General features: G+C 30.1%; 1 protein-coding gene across 1 annotated transcript in view; it reads right to left on the bottom strand.

The window, feature by feature from the left end:
• The window catches only part of LOC130904207 (insulin-like growth factor-binding protein complex acid labile subunit), a 453059-nt gene that overhangs the window by 334213 nt on the left and 99053 nt on the right, over positions 1–19793 (bottom strand). The window contains exon 2 of the mRNA XM_057816841.1: positions 5098–5176. The gene's annotated coding sequence lies outside the window, so the exon portion shown is untranslated. The remainder of the gene's footprint in view (positions 1–5097; positions 5177–19793) is intronic.

Below are 19793 nucleotides of genomic sequence, written 5' to 3' on the forward strand. Positions count from 1 at the left end.
CGACATTATTTGTTAGATAAACTACATCAAATTCAAAGATGCATCAGATTGTTAAAAGGAAAATCATATTCTCAGCTCATCAAGTTTGGCAATTGAAGGCTAGATTCATAAGTTGGCAATTAAATATATATCTTAAGGACGTTGTAAAATTGCTTTTGTTCAGACTTCCCATTCTTTTTATTCTAATTTGGTATTATTATCATTTAAAACAAAATAAATGAAATAAATCAACTCCAATAGCGGTTGCAAAGTATCATTAGTTCACTGCCTAAAAATAATTGACCATAACAGCAGTGATAGGGGTTCAAATAGAATTTTTTTTAAATATACAGTTTTTCATAATTACTTAATAATAAATAAATAAGTATATTTAGAAGTAAATTTATCAATCACTTAATTTTACCTCATTATTTAAAAAAATAATAATGTTTGAAAAAATCCATCAAATCAGCCAATGAATATATGAGCACACTAAACTATAACAGAATTAAAGTTATAACAATATATAATTTTTCATTACTAAACGTAAAATACGCGAGGAATAATTTTGTCCCATTTTCTCTATGTTTTTTTTATAATAACTAATAGAAATAATATTTCCTGCGGTCCATACAAACTCACATTAAACCAGTAAAGTCAGTTATGTTGTGATTTTTACATATCTTGTTTATATACAAAGAAGATTTGTCGTGGGTAGCTAATTGGAGCGCAAAGCTAAATATTAGTTGGTTGGTTCTATTGATTCCAGTTGCCTCCAAACTTCATAATAGCTACAAATAATTGAGGTTTGTTTATATTTGTTCCAATTACACAAACATCAGAATTATGTAGCGGTTTTATATATCGCTTATTATAAATCAATCACAAATTGGATTGAAATTAATGACAAAACTTTACGACTTAACGTAGCTTAAAAAAATTCGAACAAGAGTGGGGTTGAATTTCGAGGGATGTCTTCAGGTGGCAATGGAGTGCACTAGATGCGACTATTATTATATCGTATATTAGCTTCTATGAATAATTTGCGACAAAACTTTCGCTCTTTTCACCCTGAGAGTGACTAACTATTTCTGCTTTCTACCATATAGTCATGAATATTCCTTGACATATACGGCCTATTTTTAAAATTGTACAGGTACAGATAACAGAGATTGAAGAGTCAGTAGATAGATTGTTTTCTTTATAGTTATCAGTAATCTACAGAAATTATCGTGATAATAAATTTAATAAAGTTTGCCATATTGATAGATCGAAATATATTTTCATATATTTATTTATTTAATTTATTCACTTCAAAACAAAGAGGTCATGTTCAAAAATTCATTTCACAGAAATTTTCGTCAATGCATCGGATTTGGAATTCGGTGCAGACTGTTGCAAATTTTAATTTGTCTGTATCTCTAATAATAAATGTTTCACCGATTCAGTTATTTATTTGTGATATATAATGAAATTTCGTTAGTTTCTACAATGAATTCGGATTCTATTCAACATTTCGTGTTAATTTAATAACAGGATTCCGGATCGAATTGAATTAAAGTTGATATCGGGTTTATGTAACGGACTTGTTTGTTAGGGAATATAATGCTGCATATTGTTCTCTAATTGATTTGAACCCTGTCGATTGGGGTTGCTTGAATAAATTAGAAATGTCCTATTGATAAGGGTTTGTATTATACTTTACATAAATTTCATTTGGAAGATTTTCGGAAATTTATGTTAGATTTTGGTTGAATGGGGACATTCAAAACTCTTGATTCAGCTATAATTATTTCAAATATACAGGCCTCTAAAAGAAAAGCAGATCATTAATTTTGACGGAGCAAAAATATAACTATATTTAATAAAACTTATTTTAATACAAATATAGTCATAACAAAGTTACAGCCATAGATACCAAAACATAAATGTGTACAAAAAAAATTGAAGAATCCCTGAAACCTCACAAAAACTTACTATGCATCACAATTATATGGCACCATTTACTTCATACTTTATTTTTGAATTTTTGCTTAGTAACCACTTAGTTTTATTACTAAAGAACTTACAGACTTTGAATGTGAGCCAAATTTACATAACATGAACGTAATATGTGTTGATTTCATAGAAAGCTCTATTCTCCACAAATATATCTTTTCTATAAGAATAAGAAATGACAATATTAATTCATTGTAGCTACTCAATCGAAACCAGTTAAATTAAAGAGAACATGTTGGAAGACTACTTCTGCTACTATCAGAAATACCACTTAACAACTGAATTAATTCGGTCTCAACTTCTGAAGTTATCCTCTAATCACTCACACTAACCATTTAAAGTTTGATCTGATTACCTTTCAATAGTATATTCACTATATTAGTTTTATTGATTAGTTCACTATTTATTAATATTTATATTGTCACAAAACTGGTAACTTTTTGTTCATATTAAGTAAAATTTCATGATTTTGTCGTAGTAAGTCGAATGTATTGGATATATTCAAAATTTGATCAATCAATATGAACAGCTGTACCAAAAACGTACCTATTTTGCTTAGAATGTAATCACAACACCCTGTATTGATCAAAATTGCCATACTAGTGGACAGAATGATCATTAGCTGGAAAGGTAACTATTGGATAATTACCATATTCACATATCATGAAATAATAATTGTATTAGCTCAGGAAACGATTCAATTGATCCCACTAAATAGTCAGTAATTTTAACAGTCCCTTATTTTATTATTCATCCTATAGTCTCACTACATATGAGTCTTAAAAAAGTAGTATTCCGCTAAAAATATATAGAAATATCTACCTGAATAAGAAAATATATGTTTGAATTTAGTGGTTATCATTAAAATATTGTTAGAAAAATCCGATTAGAAAATATTTATTTGTTATTTTATTCATTTTTTAACAAACTGAGTATCTCGTCGGCTTATTGCAAGAAGTCATTAACTAAGTGTTATATTACAAGACTTTGGAACTTCAAGAGCAATGTTGAACTGGCACAATAAAAACAAGTATATTCACTTATAAACTAAAATAAAAAATCAACTCTGATTAAATTTTTTGCATAAAAAACAATATGTTTGATTTGACAATCCTGATAATTAAAATCAAACTTCTTCGGAAAGTCGGTGCCTTCTGAGGCTTTTCTTGGACGTTTCTCCGTCGAAAATTAAGGTTTTCAGTTCATTCTGCTTGGAAATAGATAAATTGACATTTAATTCTTCATATGTTGAATCATAACGGAATTGTATAATATTTGGCTTTTGTTTTTCAAATTTAAAACATTTTACTTTTAGGCACTGTACAATCTTGCCATCATTTGAAATATTTCGGTATTTCATTAATTCTTTTAAATCAAGGATATCCGAAAACATCATCCCCACTAGAGTATAAGATTATTTAATAGTACTGTTTTTCTTGACGTAAGCTTTCCTATTTGTTCTTGCTAATCGGATAATATTGCAAATATCTATCATAGATATTGCAATATTAAAGATTAGTATGTGTTTCATTTGTGCCTCTATGGCACTATGAACACTATGAATACTATATGAGAGTGACCTGACTCGAGAAACTTGTGTTCGATGACATTAATGTATGTTTTCTGAACCAGATATAGCAATAATGACGCAAGAGATTGATTTCGATTTTGGTCTCCACACGTGTCCGAGAAAATTGATATTTCAGTTACAGTTTGCGATACATATAATATCCATTTATAAAGTGCAGTACCTACTTCATTGCTTCCTTTTTCACCATTTACCTCAGTCCATAAATAGAAGTACACATCATTTGGAGAACGGGCTTAATTTGCGTAAATAATATAACAAAGAAACGTTATGAGTAGGTATGTGTAACACCTGTTGTAAATCTAAAGTTATCGAATCAAATGTGGCATCATTATCTGCTCGAATCTTGTCGTTATTTTCTGCGATATAACTTTTATTTTTTAAATTAATGTGATGATCGTATTCTTCTGGAAGATCAGGCGATATCAATAGGCAATATCAGGTGAATTGATCTTTTTGAATGAATCATATTTATGGCAGAGTAAGTATAAATCTTTTTTAGGTTTGTGAAAGTCAGGATTATACTCGGCAGCAGATATTTTTCTATAAACATTTATAGAGACTGGTGTTTGACATGTTTCTACATACAAAGAATACATTTTGCTTTGTTCACAGTTCCATTTGATATGCATAAAGTGCATATTCTCCCGACGTTTAAGTGCATCTAGTATTTGTGCACCCCGACCTCTTAAAAATTTACTTTTATCTATTTTTATAATAATTATTATAACCTAAATTTTATATGACGCCGATGTAGCTCCTCATCCTTCGATGATTTGTCTTGTTGTGTAATTTCACCAGAAATCATTAAAACCCTCCAGTGAGTTATAGTAGTACTATATAGCTGTCAGTTTATCTGATTATATAGTTTTAGCATAAATCATTAATACACTATAGTGAGTTTTAGTAGTACTAATTAGCTCGTAGTGTGTATTGTTATGAATACTAAAAGTCATTTACTGCTTTAATGAGTTTTGGCAATATTAAAAATTAAGAATACCTATAAGGATAATTATCGATAAAGTACTTATGCATAAAAATTATTTTCTATAAAAATATAGCGCCAGAGTAATGCTTTAATGATTTTATACATATCGAAATTATAAGCTAGAGAGATAAATGACTTCTTGCTATAAGGTAAAAGGACATAGGGAGTTTCGATATGATATCAACCGCACTTAATAATTTTTTGCAATTGATGACTTCTTGTAGTACGCCGACAATATCAGCTTCTTATTATTGTTATCAGTCATTTAAGATTTTTGTTTATGTGATAGTAGCCAACTATCACGAATTTCATACCAGATTAAATTCTTAATGATTTCTCCAATAACAATCCAAATCCGAAAATCCGAAAATTATTTGCTATTATTTGTTCTTTGGAATCATTCAAGTAACTAATGAACTAAATCAATACATTTAAACAGAGCATGATTGAAAACTTCGTGCTAGTGCCCAATGTATCAGTTAAGAGATTAAAACCTTATCCAACCGTCACCGATTGCTATCTAACACAAATATTGACTACTCACCTAAAAACAGGTATGTTGTCTGTAAACTGGATCAATGTTGTATTAAATTCAGTGCCAACTGGGACGTAGGTTTTTTGACCTGTCAACAAACCACGATGTTAAAATCTATCCAATCGAATGCTCTAAAAATTTAATTAGTAGTAGTTGAAATGTTTGAATTTATTGGAATATTTGAGCTTCACATCAATCTCCAACAAAACCAGAATAAATGTGAATTATTTTTTTAAAATCGGGTTAAACATTCTTATTGAATAATTTCAGGACAACCACAATGAAATTGATAAGTAACTAAATTTTGTAGATTACTGTGAAACTATGAATTAATGACTGAAAAGCCGAATCCATCAATAACTCGATGTATGTATAGCATATTTTATTATCTACTGAATGGAAAAATTTTGTTTCAATATAAATTAATTTGTAACTGAATAGCGGATTCAAATTAGACTATTGAAGTCAATCACAAATTCAATTCTTCTCAGAATCAGGACCAGCAGTATAAGCCATTGTTGGAATCATCCCAGTAGATGTTCTAGCACTCGAACACAGGAAAATATACAAGACAATACTTCACGAGAAAAATGCCAATGAAATCATCGACAGAGCCAAAATCCCGAAAGAAGAAAGAGTCGTGACAATGGACCAATGGCAGCAGAAGTATGATATGGATTAACGAGGTGCGTCTCTTACCATATATGAAAGGCTGGATACAGAGAAATCCTGAGAAGGTAGGCTATTACTTGACCCAACTACTGTCTGGACTCAATTTCTTTCGATCCTACCACGGACAACGCAGAACACTCATTTTTTATATGCAGTCATTAGAACTTACAACGCGAAATACTGCAAAAAAGATTCACTCCCGTGAATATCCGTGAATATCGTAGGGATTATAATCACGAAAAACGAGAGCTGGGACGCCATAGCTGAATACGTAGAAACCATCATAATCGTCCTTCAAATCCATTTTTTGACTAAAAGCTAATAAATATCCAAGACTGTTTTAACTTCATCATAGTTTATTGAAACAATATTAAATTTTTATGCCGCTAGTATAGTTTTATAATTATAAACAGAAAATGAGAGTGCTACTCTATTTTATTTTATTGTGATCTCAGTATAAATCAACAAAATTAACGTTTAACAATGATAGGTTGTATTATGAATTCCATTTTTCTCTCCTAGATAGTACGAAATCCTCGTGTATACCACAAACGACAGTAGAACGATTTCTTCGAGTATTAAATCCTTCTCTTCGTAACTATTTGAAGTAAATATCATTTTAATTGAGAGAACGTAAACAGATGCATAATCAACAATTTCAGAACAGCACTTATTATGGTGTTGCCTTGGCGAACGGCTAGATTAAAGTGAATTAGAGAAACTTAAGTTTGTTTGTTCATGTATATAACGCTCGTTGATTTCAAATCTCGGGTTTACATGATGTATCCAAAGCTCGTTTGTTCGATCAGTAGTGTTGGTGCGCTTTGTTCTGTCAATATTTATTACTGAATCATTGCAAAGATTAAATACTGGTTAGTTGCTGCTGTTGTACAGTCAGCTCTCAAACACTATGCACTAATACGAAAATCATAATGGGCATGACAAACGGTGTATGAAATGATATTATCCAATTATATCACGATTAAATCTCGAGAAATCAGTTAGTCTACATTTTTTGACATATTTGAATTCCATATCATGTATATTTCACCAGGCAAACCCGATTTCAGGACAATCTAGTTTTGCCTAGGCAAATCAAGAAAATTGATTCTATCATTTTGATGTCACATTATATGAAATTAACAATAACATAAGAACAGAATGGTATACAAAACCAACTTGGTCTTCAAGATATTTAAACTTCAATTCGTGTCATCCTATGTCACAAAAAAGATCAGTTTGGCTGGTAGATCTATCCACCTATCAGATCCTGAATTTAGATGCTTAGCTATTCAAAAAGCAAAAACTGCATTGAAAGAAAATAATTATCCGGGAAAAATGATAAATAACATATTCATGAAAAGGATAAACAGATACTACAATCAATTTAAAAACAAAACTGAAACGAAACATCAAAACATAAAACATTTTTCCTTACTATATATACAAGGACTTTCCCAACAATTAACGAATTATTTAAATAAATATATTAGTATAAGGCATATAGGACATAATACATTATCCAAATATTTCACTAAATTAAAATCTAAAACACCAAAAAACAAAAGAAGTAATATTATATATCAAGGGCCTTATACTAATTGTGACGCTGTCTACATAGGGCAAACATCAAGTATTTAGAAAATAGACTAAAAGGTCATCAATAAGGTTAAAAAAATAGAGCTGCATTAACGAACCATGAAATATCAAAAAAACATAAATTCAAAAATTCTTGAAACGGAATCTAATACACGAAAAAGAGAATTTTTGGAAATGGTTCACATTCATAAGAACGAAAAAGCTATAAATGATAAAAAAGATCTAAATAATTTAAGTAAAATTTATAGCTCTATTTTGTGAATTCTAATAAATTTAATATATTGTGGAAACCAAGGAAAAACCAATTTTTCTTATTGGAACAAAGTTCCAAGTTGATTTTATCCTTATTTAGATATTCACGATGAAGGTGATTTATAGATCAATATAAATAAGCAAATTGTCAGTGTCAATATCATATTTTGATAAAGACTTAAAGAAAAGTCGAAACGTCAAAATTTATCATTTTTTTCTGGAACATTCAGGAACATTTAGTTACATATATATATATATATATATATATATATATATATATATATATATATATATATATATATAGAGAGAGAGAGAGAGAGAGAGAGAGAAAGAGAGATCTCCAGCACTTATAAAAAGGACGGATTCAAAACTCAGAATTTTTCCTTTTGAATTAAACTGTAAACATTTTCATTCATCAATCTATTTCTACCTCTCATTATAAAAAAAAATCTGTATAAACAGCAAGTTATCCTTTCAAATTTTCATATTCGCTTGCACTCCAATTAACGAGAAGAGCGTGTGTAAAAATCCATTTAATGAATAAGAGTGAGTTTTAGTAAAATAGTTGCAGACGTTTGGTGGCTTTAAAATGATTCTGGTATATTTTCCAATTTTTCGCTTTGAATCAGCCCTTGAAAAAATTCAATACAAAAATATATTTAGGCTGTTATTTCTGCAGAAAAAAATATTGTATAGAAAATAGACAGGTGAATAATAGTTAAGCCGAGGTACAAAATTCAAAATCCATGACTAAACATTTTTATCGTTGTAAAACATGCAAAGTTCAGATCTTTTCTATCTAATCATGTACAGAATGTAATATAAGTACTGAACACACTACCAATACTAGTTAAACTGTTACAAGTTCACCTTCGGTCTCTGAAGACAATAACTTGGTTATCGGAACTCACGTCAAACTGTGAAATTATGACTATTGCTATGACTGGTGGTTGTAATTAATAATGTGTCAGTTAAACAAATTGTTTTTTACGTGGTAAATTGAGTGAGTGTGAACGAAAATGGCTTGGAAACAAATCTGATATTATAATATCAATTTCAATATCCTTGATGAAATTTTCAATAGATCTAAAGTATGACGGTTATCTGTGCTTAAAAGGTGAATGAGGTTTAAGATAGTGTAGTTTTGTTTAACAAGTGAATGTAATAAATTGTTTGTTGCGTGAATGTAATTGCTGCATCAAAAGAAAATGTGATTAAGATCATTATAAGAACTTTTATCGTAGGGATATCTCCAGTGACAAGTCTTCATTCTAAATATCCTCGTAGGATAAAATTTCGGAGTTGTGTAATGAAAGAGATAGTTTGGAGGTCAGGTTAAAGAAGGATTAATTTGAAAATATGAGAATCGTGAAGAATTATCCCAGTGTTTTCGCTAGAATACGTTTATTTTATCTTTTATTGAATGGATTGCAGTTTTTCCTGTATATCCGTTACAAAAAACTCCATTACTACTGAATCTTTTGCTAATCTATCAGCTTTTTCGTGAGTATATACCTTTAACCAAATAAATGTTATTCTTGAATTCAATAGTATATCACATAAAATGGGAATCAGATATAATCACACCCAATCATTTGTATTTGACTTTAACCAGGAAAGGCCCTATTAGATAGCATACTGCTCCTCAAAATATATACGGATAATCTGATTCGCAAGATAGGTTTGTATTTTGAATATATATTCCGCACATCTAACTCCATCCATCGTCTAAGATCCATCAGTATATGTCATTACATTGCGAGCAAACTCTGCTATTTACGAGGTTAGAATAGAGTAAGAATTGGGAAATATTTAGCCAAAAAATGTGGATACTCATTTTAAGCCTTCATTAGATGATGAATATTTTTCTTATTTATTATAATTTGTGGTAGCTATGACTTTCCAAAGTCATGTCTATGGTCTCTAATGGCTGCAGCTTAACCTAAAGTTCCTTATTCCAAAAAATTCATTTGAATTTCCTAATTAGAAGCTCTGAATTATGGTGAATGAATTTCACTGGCAAGAGCATTCATTTTAAACTTATTGTTCCAGTAACGAATATCTACATCGTTCTTCATCGTCCCTCATTGATTTGTCTGACCCACCTTCTAACCATTGGATCAATCATAGCATATATAAACTCTACTTGATTCAACTTTCTTTGCATTTAGAAAATCAATCACAGATCTGATTTCACGTCAGTGGCGACATTTTCAATTAAGTCAGACATTATAAGAAAGCAAGGAGCTGCGATCATAACTAATAGAAAAAGAAACGGAGCTTACATTGTGTAGACACGAAAAAGCAAAGTTGTCAGACATATTTTTCACATGTTTGATAACTATACAATTGCTATCCTTTATTAAGTAAGCAATTAGTTAGTTAAAGAGCTAGCTTAAAATATTCCAAAAAACACCTTGTAAATTTATGAGTTTTAAATTGCTTGAAAAATGATTAAACATCTTTGGGTATGTATGTCACTTTAATTTCCTTCTTAACATAAAATAAGATCACAGGTCTTATCTGAAATAGGGAGACTTGAATTCCGACTCTCAAATATGAAAATGGATGGATCTGCTTAAATTCCATCACATTCGTAGTGTTAGGAATGGAATAGGAAGAGTGATAAGAGGATGAATTTCATTCTAAATCGTTCTAAAATTTTTTCCACTTCTTTCTTTTTTTATTTCTAGTCTCATTAGTGTTTATTGTGAGAATTACTGAAATGATATTTTTATACCCAAATCATGCCAACAATTCATATAATTTACATCTGACAACGTTAGATGTTTATCATTCCTTTGAATTAAACTTGTTGCTCCCTGTTGTTTATCGTTAAGTTTATTACCTATACATCCCATATTCGCATGCACGTATTGTTCATTAGTTAAACTCTAGGTTAGCTCTAATCAAGTTAATTAGTTTCTGTAATATTGTGCCTCTCAGTAAATATATTCACCTGGTATTGAAATTTTCATATTCAGTATGAGAGAAGGAAATCTTTAGAGATCACATCTGAAGAGTATTGAGCTAACGACGACGATGAAAAAGTGAAATTTAAAATACAGAGCTAATGGAGTTAATAATAACATTCTAATCAATACACTTATTGTGATTTTCTGTATATGAAAGTTTTCACATTTTCTAGAATCAAGATATTATTTAGAAGAACGAGCAAATAGTTTTTATAAATAGAGAGATCATTAATGAGATTCAACTTCTATCACTAATCCACAAAAAGCGGTTTTATAGACTATTTTCAATTGCAGTTTCACCACACTTACCATTGCAATTGGAAGAGAAAATAGTAGTATGAAGAATCATTTTATGAAGGACTTTGCTGTGTAGAAACGTGAAGTACAATGTCCTTACTATTTTTGTATTTTTTTTCCATCACATATTATCAGAGTTGAGATACTCTTTTTAACTTCTTTCCGGGGAAAACTTCCTTAAAATCCGATAAAATTTATACCAATTCTATTATCAATAACAAAAAACAATTCTTTTATCCTAATTATACCAAAAAAAGGGGAAACATTTTGAGAAGAAGTATAAACAAATATTATAATAGATGAATAAACCAAACAAATCTTAAACATCAAAATTTGAAACAGTTTTCCTCACCGTATGTACAAGGATTTCAAATTATTTCCATAAATATGATATTAGTATAAGTCATAAAGGACATAAAAATTTATCAAAGTCATTCATCTAAATTCAAAAATCCTAGACGTAATATTTACAAAGAAAGTATAAATCATCTATAGATACAAAATAGAAGGGCATTATCAAATCATGAAATATAAAAAAACATACATTCAGTTGAAAAACCTTCAAAATAGAGTGAAATACAAGGAGAGTTTTTAGAAATGGTTTACCCACACAGTGACCCATTGATTGACAAAATTATGCAAGTTACCATTGTCAGATATATTTTGATAAATACCGATAAAATGACACAGATTGAATATATTATAAGGCACCATGAATTTTTGAAACAGAACCATTCTGGTGTCTTGTCGCTTGCTTACATAGGACTAGGAAGGAAAACACTCTCAACAGGCATGAAATGATCCCTTGATTTTGATTCACTTATGGATTTATAACGGGTGGAATAGTAATTTATGGGCTACATACACAATTGCTGAAGGAGAATAATTTCCAAACAGAATTTGCATTACATTTTATTTGATAATTACTGGAAATTGCATACGATTTTATATCTCTCTTTACAAAATTACAAAACATTAAAATTTATATTGTGAATTGACGATATAACATCAGGCTCCAACAGGATGTTCTGAAATGTAGAGAATTTTTGATATTGCTTCTATCTGCTCAATGTAGGACTGAATCTCGAAAACCAATAATAGATTTAAAAATAAAATCATTAGAGAACTTAAAATAAAAGAGAAAAATTATTTGAACACTTAGAATGGGCAGATACAATTGGCAGAGTTGATACAATTGTTTGAATTCAATCGAATTATCCAGAGTAATTGAAAATGTTATAATCAAAGTGGCGAGAGGAGTGATACGTAAATGATTTCTTTGAACTACAGAATACCCGCTTGCTTTGTATAACCCTTTCTTCACTCTGTCTCTACTATCAAATTGTACCAATTAACAGAAAACACACACCTACTGGAGAGAGCGAGGACAAGGAATCGCCGTTCGAACACAAAAAAATCTAGTCTAGTTTCTTTTTATCGACAGTTAGGCCGAATATACACGGATCAACTCAAAAGAAACTCATTTCTGATACAATCCACTAATCAGTTTGCAATGAGTAATAACCTTTGTATATGAATGAGAAACTACAGACGGGGCAACTGATTGCCAACCAGTCGGCAACGCGTTGGCAACCGGTTTAAAGAAACTCAACCTTTGGATTAGCTGACAAGGTTTTTTTATCATTTATAGCTTTTTCGTTCTTATGAATGTAAAACATTTCTAAAAATTATCTTTTTCGTGTATTAGATTCCGTTTCAAGAATTTTTGAATCTTTATAATTGAATTTACATTTTTTTCTTATTTCATGGTTCGTTGATGCAGTTCTATTTTGAGGTCATCAATACGATAATAAAAAAAATGATTTGACAAACTTAAAGTTAAAATAAATGAAGTATTTCCTAATAATATTTTCCAAAAATTTGAGGAAAAATGCTGGAACTGAATCCGTTTTAATGAATGCAAAGAAGAAAATATCAAGGAAATTGTAAAGCTAATATTAAAACAACAATCTATTGCTGAAAATTCAAGTGAAATAAAATCAAAATGGATCGAAAATTTAACTGAAACTTTTATACCAGATGAAGTGAAAGAAGTCCCAATTTTGCACAAAATATTTGTAGTGACAAAGAATTACCTGTGACAAATATCTTATGTAATATTGAATGCAACACCAATCATCTAAATAACGAAATTCAAAATAAAATAACATCTAATACTCGTGATATTATCACTAATTTCAAAAATAAATTGAAAAACAAACAACAACAAAGGAATATCATACGTCAAAATATAACTAAAACCAAAGAATTCATAAATAAAAATAGGAATCTAAAAATTTTGAAAGCAGATAAATCTAATGAAACTGGTATCATGAAATCAGAAGATTATAATAATAAAATGATGAAATTATTAACGATAACTTACAAAAGAATTAAACAGGACCCACGAATTCTTACCAAAAACAAAATAATGAATTAATTCGATCTTGGGAAGAATAACTTTATTTTATTTTTATTAAAAGTATAAAAATTCCTAACGAATATATTAATGAAAAAATGGGACAAAATCTATAAAAGCTATAGAAATCACTTTAAATATGAAAATGAAATATACAAACAAATTGATGTTTGTGGTATGGGGGCTTCCATTTCAAGTGTTATATTACAATTGGTAATAGAAGCAAGCTTGATATAAATATTCCATTCTTTTTCCGATATGTAGATGATTGCATCACTGCCGTACCAATGAATCAAATTGAAAACATAAATAAATAATTAAATTCTTATCATAAAAAACTTCAATACATAATCGAGGTTGAGGAAAATAATAGAATCAATTTTCTTGATATTACATTTTATAAAATTAGCAATAACATAAGAACAGAATGGTATACGAAACCAACTTGGTCCTTAAGATATTTAGACTAAATTAAAATCTAGAACACCAAAAAACAAAAGAAGTAATATTATATATCAAGTGCCTTGTACTAATTGTGATGCTGTTTACATAGGGCAGACATCTCAGTATTTAGAAAATAGAATAAGAGGTCATCAATATGATAAAAAAATAGAACTAAATTAAGGAAACATGAAATAGCAAAAAAATTATAAAGACGCAAAGATTCTTGAAACGGAATCTATAAAATAATAAAATAATAAAATTTCTGTTTTAAAATTAGTTTTTTTAGAACATTTAGATGGATTAATATATCAAAAGGTATATTTATATAAACAAAACGTTTCAGTTCATTATTTTACATTTTTCAAGGACCGAAGGCACTAAAATTTTCACTGTTACTATTTTCTACGGATTATTTTTAATCAACGCTTGTCACCTATAATTAAGCGCTCGGCCCTTTGTAGATTATATGGAATACACAGTAATTACTCGAGCGTATCTAACATAAATGCAATAGATTAATTCGATTCATTTAAATCCTTACATTCACCTGTAATTAAATTTCAAAATGACCAGTTCAAAACATACTAGTTGCATATCGTTAGCCTCACAATTTAACTTCCATGAATAATTTGAACAGCTTAACAAAGATAATTTGTATCCATCTTCGTACGAATATAGTAGGTACGAAGCAGCAAAGTGAATATTATTATGTTCGTGACGGATATCTCAGATTACGTCTCGGTAATTATGTATCCAACTTAATTGTATATATTGTGAATCATGACAGTTTCTGCATTAATATGTAAGATATCAATCATATGGCACTATAATTTCAACACGATCTCGAATAGTATCAAGTTTGAACTTCCGAAATATGAAAATGATATTCATGTTAAACAAATCAAAGCTAATGCTATCTTAATAAGAAATTGAATTGATATTCATGAACAAACATACTTATTACCAGGTTTTTCAGTACGAATTAACAATAGCTGCAAAGAATCAACTGAATTAAATTTTTTTTAAATTATTCTACAAAATTAAATGCATAATACAGAATGCTCCGAGACTTGATGGAAAAAGTTGTAGGCCTTTAAAGTTCCGAAATCAGAACTTATATTTAAGTAAATTTTTTAAATTATATATTCGCACATTATGAATTTTTAATGGATGATTACGTATGTTTATGTAGTGTGTTTGGACTGAATAAATAATTCTACACTATTATCTGAAGGCCAGGGGCGGCTCATACCCAATGGTTAACAATCCGTAACTTTTACAGAGATAACCTGTACAATCTAAAGATAACAAAAATTAATGTTTTCAATCGATTCTTTAACAAAAAGGTTCTTTTTGTTTAATTCGATAAAATTTATGGTTTAGGAAATATGTAGATTTCTAAATAATTGTACATGCCAAGCAAACCGTTCGCCATGTAGAGACATTCTGAAGAAAATTATCGTCAATTGAAATTATCTATTGAAAAGACATATTACGTATACGTATTAAAGCACAATAGAACATTTCTTGGATTAATGCATAATGTCGAACATTGTAGTACTTACATTAAGAAAAATAGAAAATACTATAATAAATGTTCGAAGTGAGCACCTCTACACACTTCCGGAGGTTACAAAAGATATTTCTTTGAACCAGGAAGAGATATCCAAGATTCTGCCCTTTAGGTCACAATGGAAGTTTATTCTATTGCTCATTTCGTTCCTTGTATTTACCGGTATTGCATATACCAAGCTTTTAGGATAGCCTAAAAAAATGAGTCCATTGCATTTGATTTAGGCGAACGTGGTGACCATGTATACCTCACCATATATATCTGCGAATGTTTAGAGGAATATTACATAACATGGGTGGGAGATCATTTGAGAAAGTCTAAGTATTGCTGACCATTCAGGTTATTATCAACAATATATGGCCTACAAAGAATTACCCACTATTCCTGCCCACACATTCAAACAAAATTGATAAAACCGACCTAACTAGCTTCATCAGTAAACAGTACTTTTCCAACAAATGTATTATCAACTCGTAGAAACCAACAACCAATCTTGCTGGATTACCCTCTACTTCCATGGCATGCCCTTTTTGGATGTGAAAGGGGTAAATAAGTTGCTCCTGGAAAATCCCATGAATAGTTGTTATTGACGCGATAAATTGTAGTGACATTTTGCATACACTCGTTGTAGGATCAGCATCAACTGCATTTACTGCATTTTACTCTAAAGATGAGTTCGTATATTTCGTTTTTGACATTCGCCACCTTTTTTGGTAGGAAATATCGTTTTATAAAAAAGAATGGAAACATGTTTTTCGTAAGCTGCGATCAACTCTATCGTAAATTATACAGTCAAGTATAATTCTGCCCGGAAAGCGTACAGTATACAACCTTCTAACCTTCTAGCTTCTGAGGAGTTACGAGAAGCCAAACGATACATCAAATTTATGTCGGCATATTCAATAAAGGTGAATTCTACCATATTGAAACTTTAAATACGATTCGATAATTATTGATGTCAGGTTTTTAACAGATTGACAGCAAACTTGTGATGCTTAATTGGACATCAGGTAGTAGTTTATTTAACAGTAGACTACAAGATTTAAAACAATTATTGTCCTTATGGGAGTAATATCATTTTCGATAGTATGTAGTACAAATGTTTATTTATTTATTCGTTAGATCTCTAAGAAATTTTTGCTTGCTATAAGTATTTTCAATAAATAATTATAATTTATAATAATTTTTTTCAGAGTGTCTCTTTATGGCAAACGGTTCCCTTGGCATGTACAACGATCTAAAAATCTAAACATCTCCTAAACCATAAATTTTATCGAGTTAAACAAATAGTAACTTTTTGTTAAGAAATCGATTTAAGAATTAATTTTTGCTATCTTGAGATTGTACAGGTAGTCCCTGTAAAAAAGTTACAGATTGTTAATCATATTCATCCATTAAAAATTCACAATGTTCGAATATATAATTTAAAAAATATATGTTCTGATTTCGCAACTTTAAATGTCGATAACTCAGAAACAAGGGATCCCGAATTGTTTCTATCAAGTCGCGGAACACCCTGTATACACAAATTAATTGCTCTTTGTAGCTATTCATGTATATGTTGACCTGTTTCACAAATTTAATTAATAAATATAAATACGAAAAACTACAAAAATTTGTGAGAGATTTTTATATACGACAAGAGTTTTTAACATTCCTCCTTGAGAAAGAAAATATATTATTTCTTTTCTCGTTCACTCACTTATAACTCGTAATGAAGGAAAACGTTCATTTAATTCCATCAGGAAATTTCATTTACGGGGCTCGAAAGTCATCACTCCGGTAACACGACAAAAAGTAACGTGTAATCTAATTTCGAAACGAACAGGCACTAACATGACACAGAAAGAATTTCAAACAAAACGTACCGGTCGTCTTATCTCCAAATTGAATATAAGTGACGCAGTCCAATTCAAAGAAAATTTCCGGTGGGTGCATTTCAGATATTAATTAATAAAAAATATTCTGACTTAAGCAAGGCCAATCAAAATAATGTACCTTACTAATAAAAAAGACTATTTACATATGGAATCAATAAAATGTGAGCTTCATGAACACTGAATCCATGAATACCTATTCCTTAATCTCACACCTTAAGCTACAGAATTTTTTTCAAATTTACTCACATATTTTAATTATACAGAAATCTAAGATGGGGTTAGCTATACCTTTCTTATTTCTAATTGAGTCAGTTTAAGCATACTTTTTTTCTCTGTTTGTCTATTGCGTAATTGGAGTTGATAGTTATCCTCCAAATTCACATATTGACACACTATTGACTGTTCTGCTTAACTGCTAAACAAAATTTCTCACCCTTTTTTACCACAAGAAAGCCAAGAGCTGTACTTTTATATCAGGAAAACTGAAACCTACTTTTGGAGCTTTCAGCACAAACATTGACTAATCGGTGTAAATTTTTGACTTTAATATATGGATAAATTTTATGTTTAAGAATTTCGACGATCAGTAGCATTCTGTAACTGCTGTTAGTTTATATGTCTTATAAATGAAACTATTTATTTTGTATTATAAATATTTTGAAACAATTTAATACATTCTCTATTCGGTTAAGTTAGCAATTGAGTCAATCAAGTTTCATTTCATAACTATGAATTGATTTGATGCTGTTGGCTTCCTCTCATTTGATCAAATCATCAAGTGTAGAATGAGTCTATATAAATCGCTTTTTATTTTATGATTGATTAATTAATATTTGTAGGAAACTGCATATTTGTTAAATAAATACCACAAAATACTTATATGACACTATAATGAATAACCTATTTATTTCCAGCGAGCTAAAGTACAACCCAAAGAAAAATGAACAAAGTGAAAGGGTTTTTTTGACTGTGACACACGTGCAAATACTATTCTTATATTTCACAGCCACCTGCTACTGATTGTTTTGCCATCGTAAGTTTGTCCTGTGCCTGGATTTTTATGGTTTCCCCCTTTTTCAAGATTTGATGGATGTTATTAGAGACGCCTTCGAGCGAAAATGAATAATGGCCCAATAATTTGAGTTCCAGAACAAGAAGAAAACATATTTACGTATCGTAGCTGTAAATTCCGATATTGGCAAACATTAATTTTCGATTACCATTATCAAGAATAACAATCGTATTTCTTTGGATAAATCTATACTTTCATTGTATAGAAAAAAATGAAATTTGTGAATGCAATTTTCTTCTTTTGTACTATGCTTAACGAAATCATAAATATTGTACAGAAGTAACAAATGAATTCATATTCTCAAATAGAAATAGATCTTTCTAAACACAAATAGAGTCCTCTTCATTCTGCGGAAGAATTGAGGGACTGGCGAGCACCTAAGGGATCCATTGAACAGCGAGAGTGATATGGAATAAGAAATAGTACAGAAAATACGGGACTCAGTACAAGTGTATTTTTCCTGAAGTAGAGGGAAAATATCTACCAGCCTACACTGCCAGCCACTATTAACAGAAATGTGCAGCTCGAATGCACTCCTGTGAGCCTTATTGTCCAGCGAAAACCACCGCTTCGTAGGGCATTACTTTACAGGGGATGCGTTATATGATTTGCTCTTTCTTCTTGATTACTTTTCCTTATCCTTCAATCGATAATGATTGATTCGAGCTTGTTGATCCATAGCCTGGTACCGCGCATTATGTGTCACTCTTACTTCGCTCTTCGCATCGCAAGTCCTGGTGGCCTTTTGTCGCGAAGGTTGTTACTGTATTACGTTTGTTTTTAGAGCTAAGCATTATCACGACCAAGGTCTCGGGTGAGACTAGACGCTAGTGTAAGAGAATCAGCTTGACGATTTTGTTACTTATTCCTAATTTTGTGTGCACAACGTGCTTCACTATAATGTTTGGCGAAATTATTCATCCACTTTGGACAACATTTTTTTAAAATTTCAACTTATATATCGTTCCTATTTAGAGTTAGTGCATATATTATTGGGCTATTGCGAATAAATAGATCATTTATTTTGGGTCTAACACTTCCAATGTTACTGATTATATGAAAACCTTTAAATAAATCTTCTTCATACAGTGATCCAATATATTTAAGTTAAATAAAATACACCTCCAATAAACGTTAATTGTGGTATCTCGTCTAATTAAATAGATAACGTACTTGCGTCAGACATAAGTTGATAGCAATTTGAATTGAAATCATTCAATTTATCAGATAATGATATTCGAATTTGAACTATATTTGAATAATCGATGCGGTAATTTCGACTGACACTAACTATCTATTCATTAATAATTACGAATGTATTCAAATTCAAATGCAGCTATGGAATTTAATCAAAATCATCCTTTTGAAATACTAGCTCCGATTATAATGCCGCCGAAGTGTAACGTTCGGAAAGTTTGTTAATATTTGAACTCATTAGAGGCCGTTGTTGCATTATTACATCGGCAGTTCAAAGAATGCTCAAAATGTGGTCACATTGTGGAAAATTTCGCACAGAAATTGG

This window comes from Diorhabda carinulata, chromosome 1 (genome assembly GCF_026250575.1).
Source record: "Diorhabda carinulata isolate Delta chromosome 1, icDioCari1.1, whole genome shotgun sequence".
NCBI classification, from domain to species: domain Eukaryota; kingdom Metazoa; phylum Arthropoda; class Insecta; order Coleoptera; family Chrysomelidae; genus Diorhabda; species Diorhabda carinulata.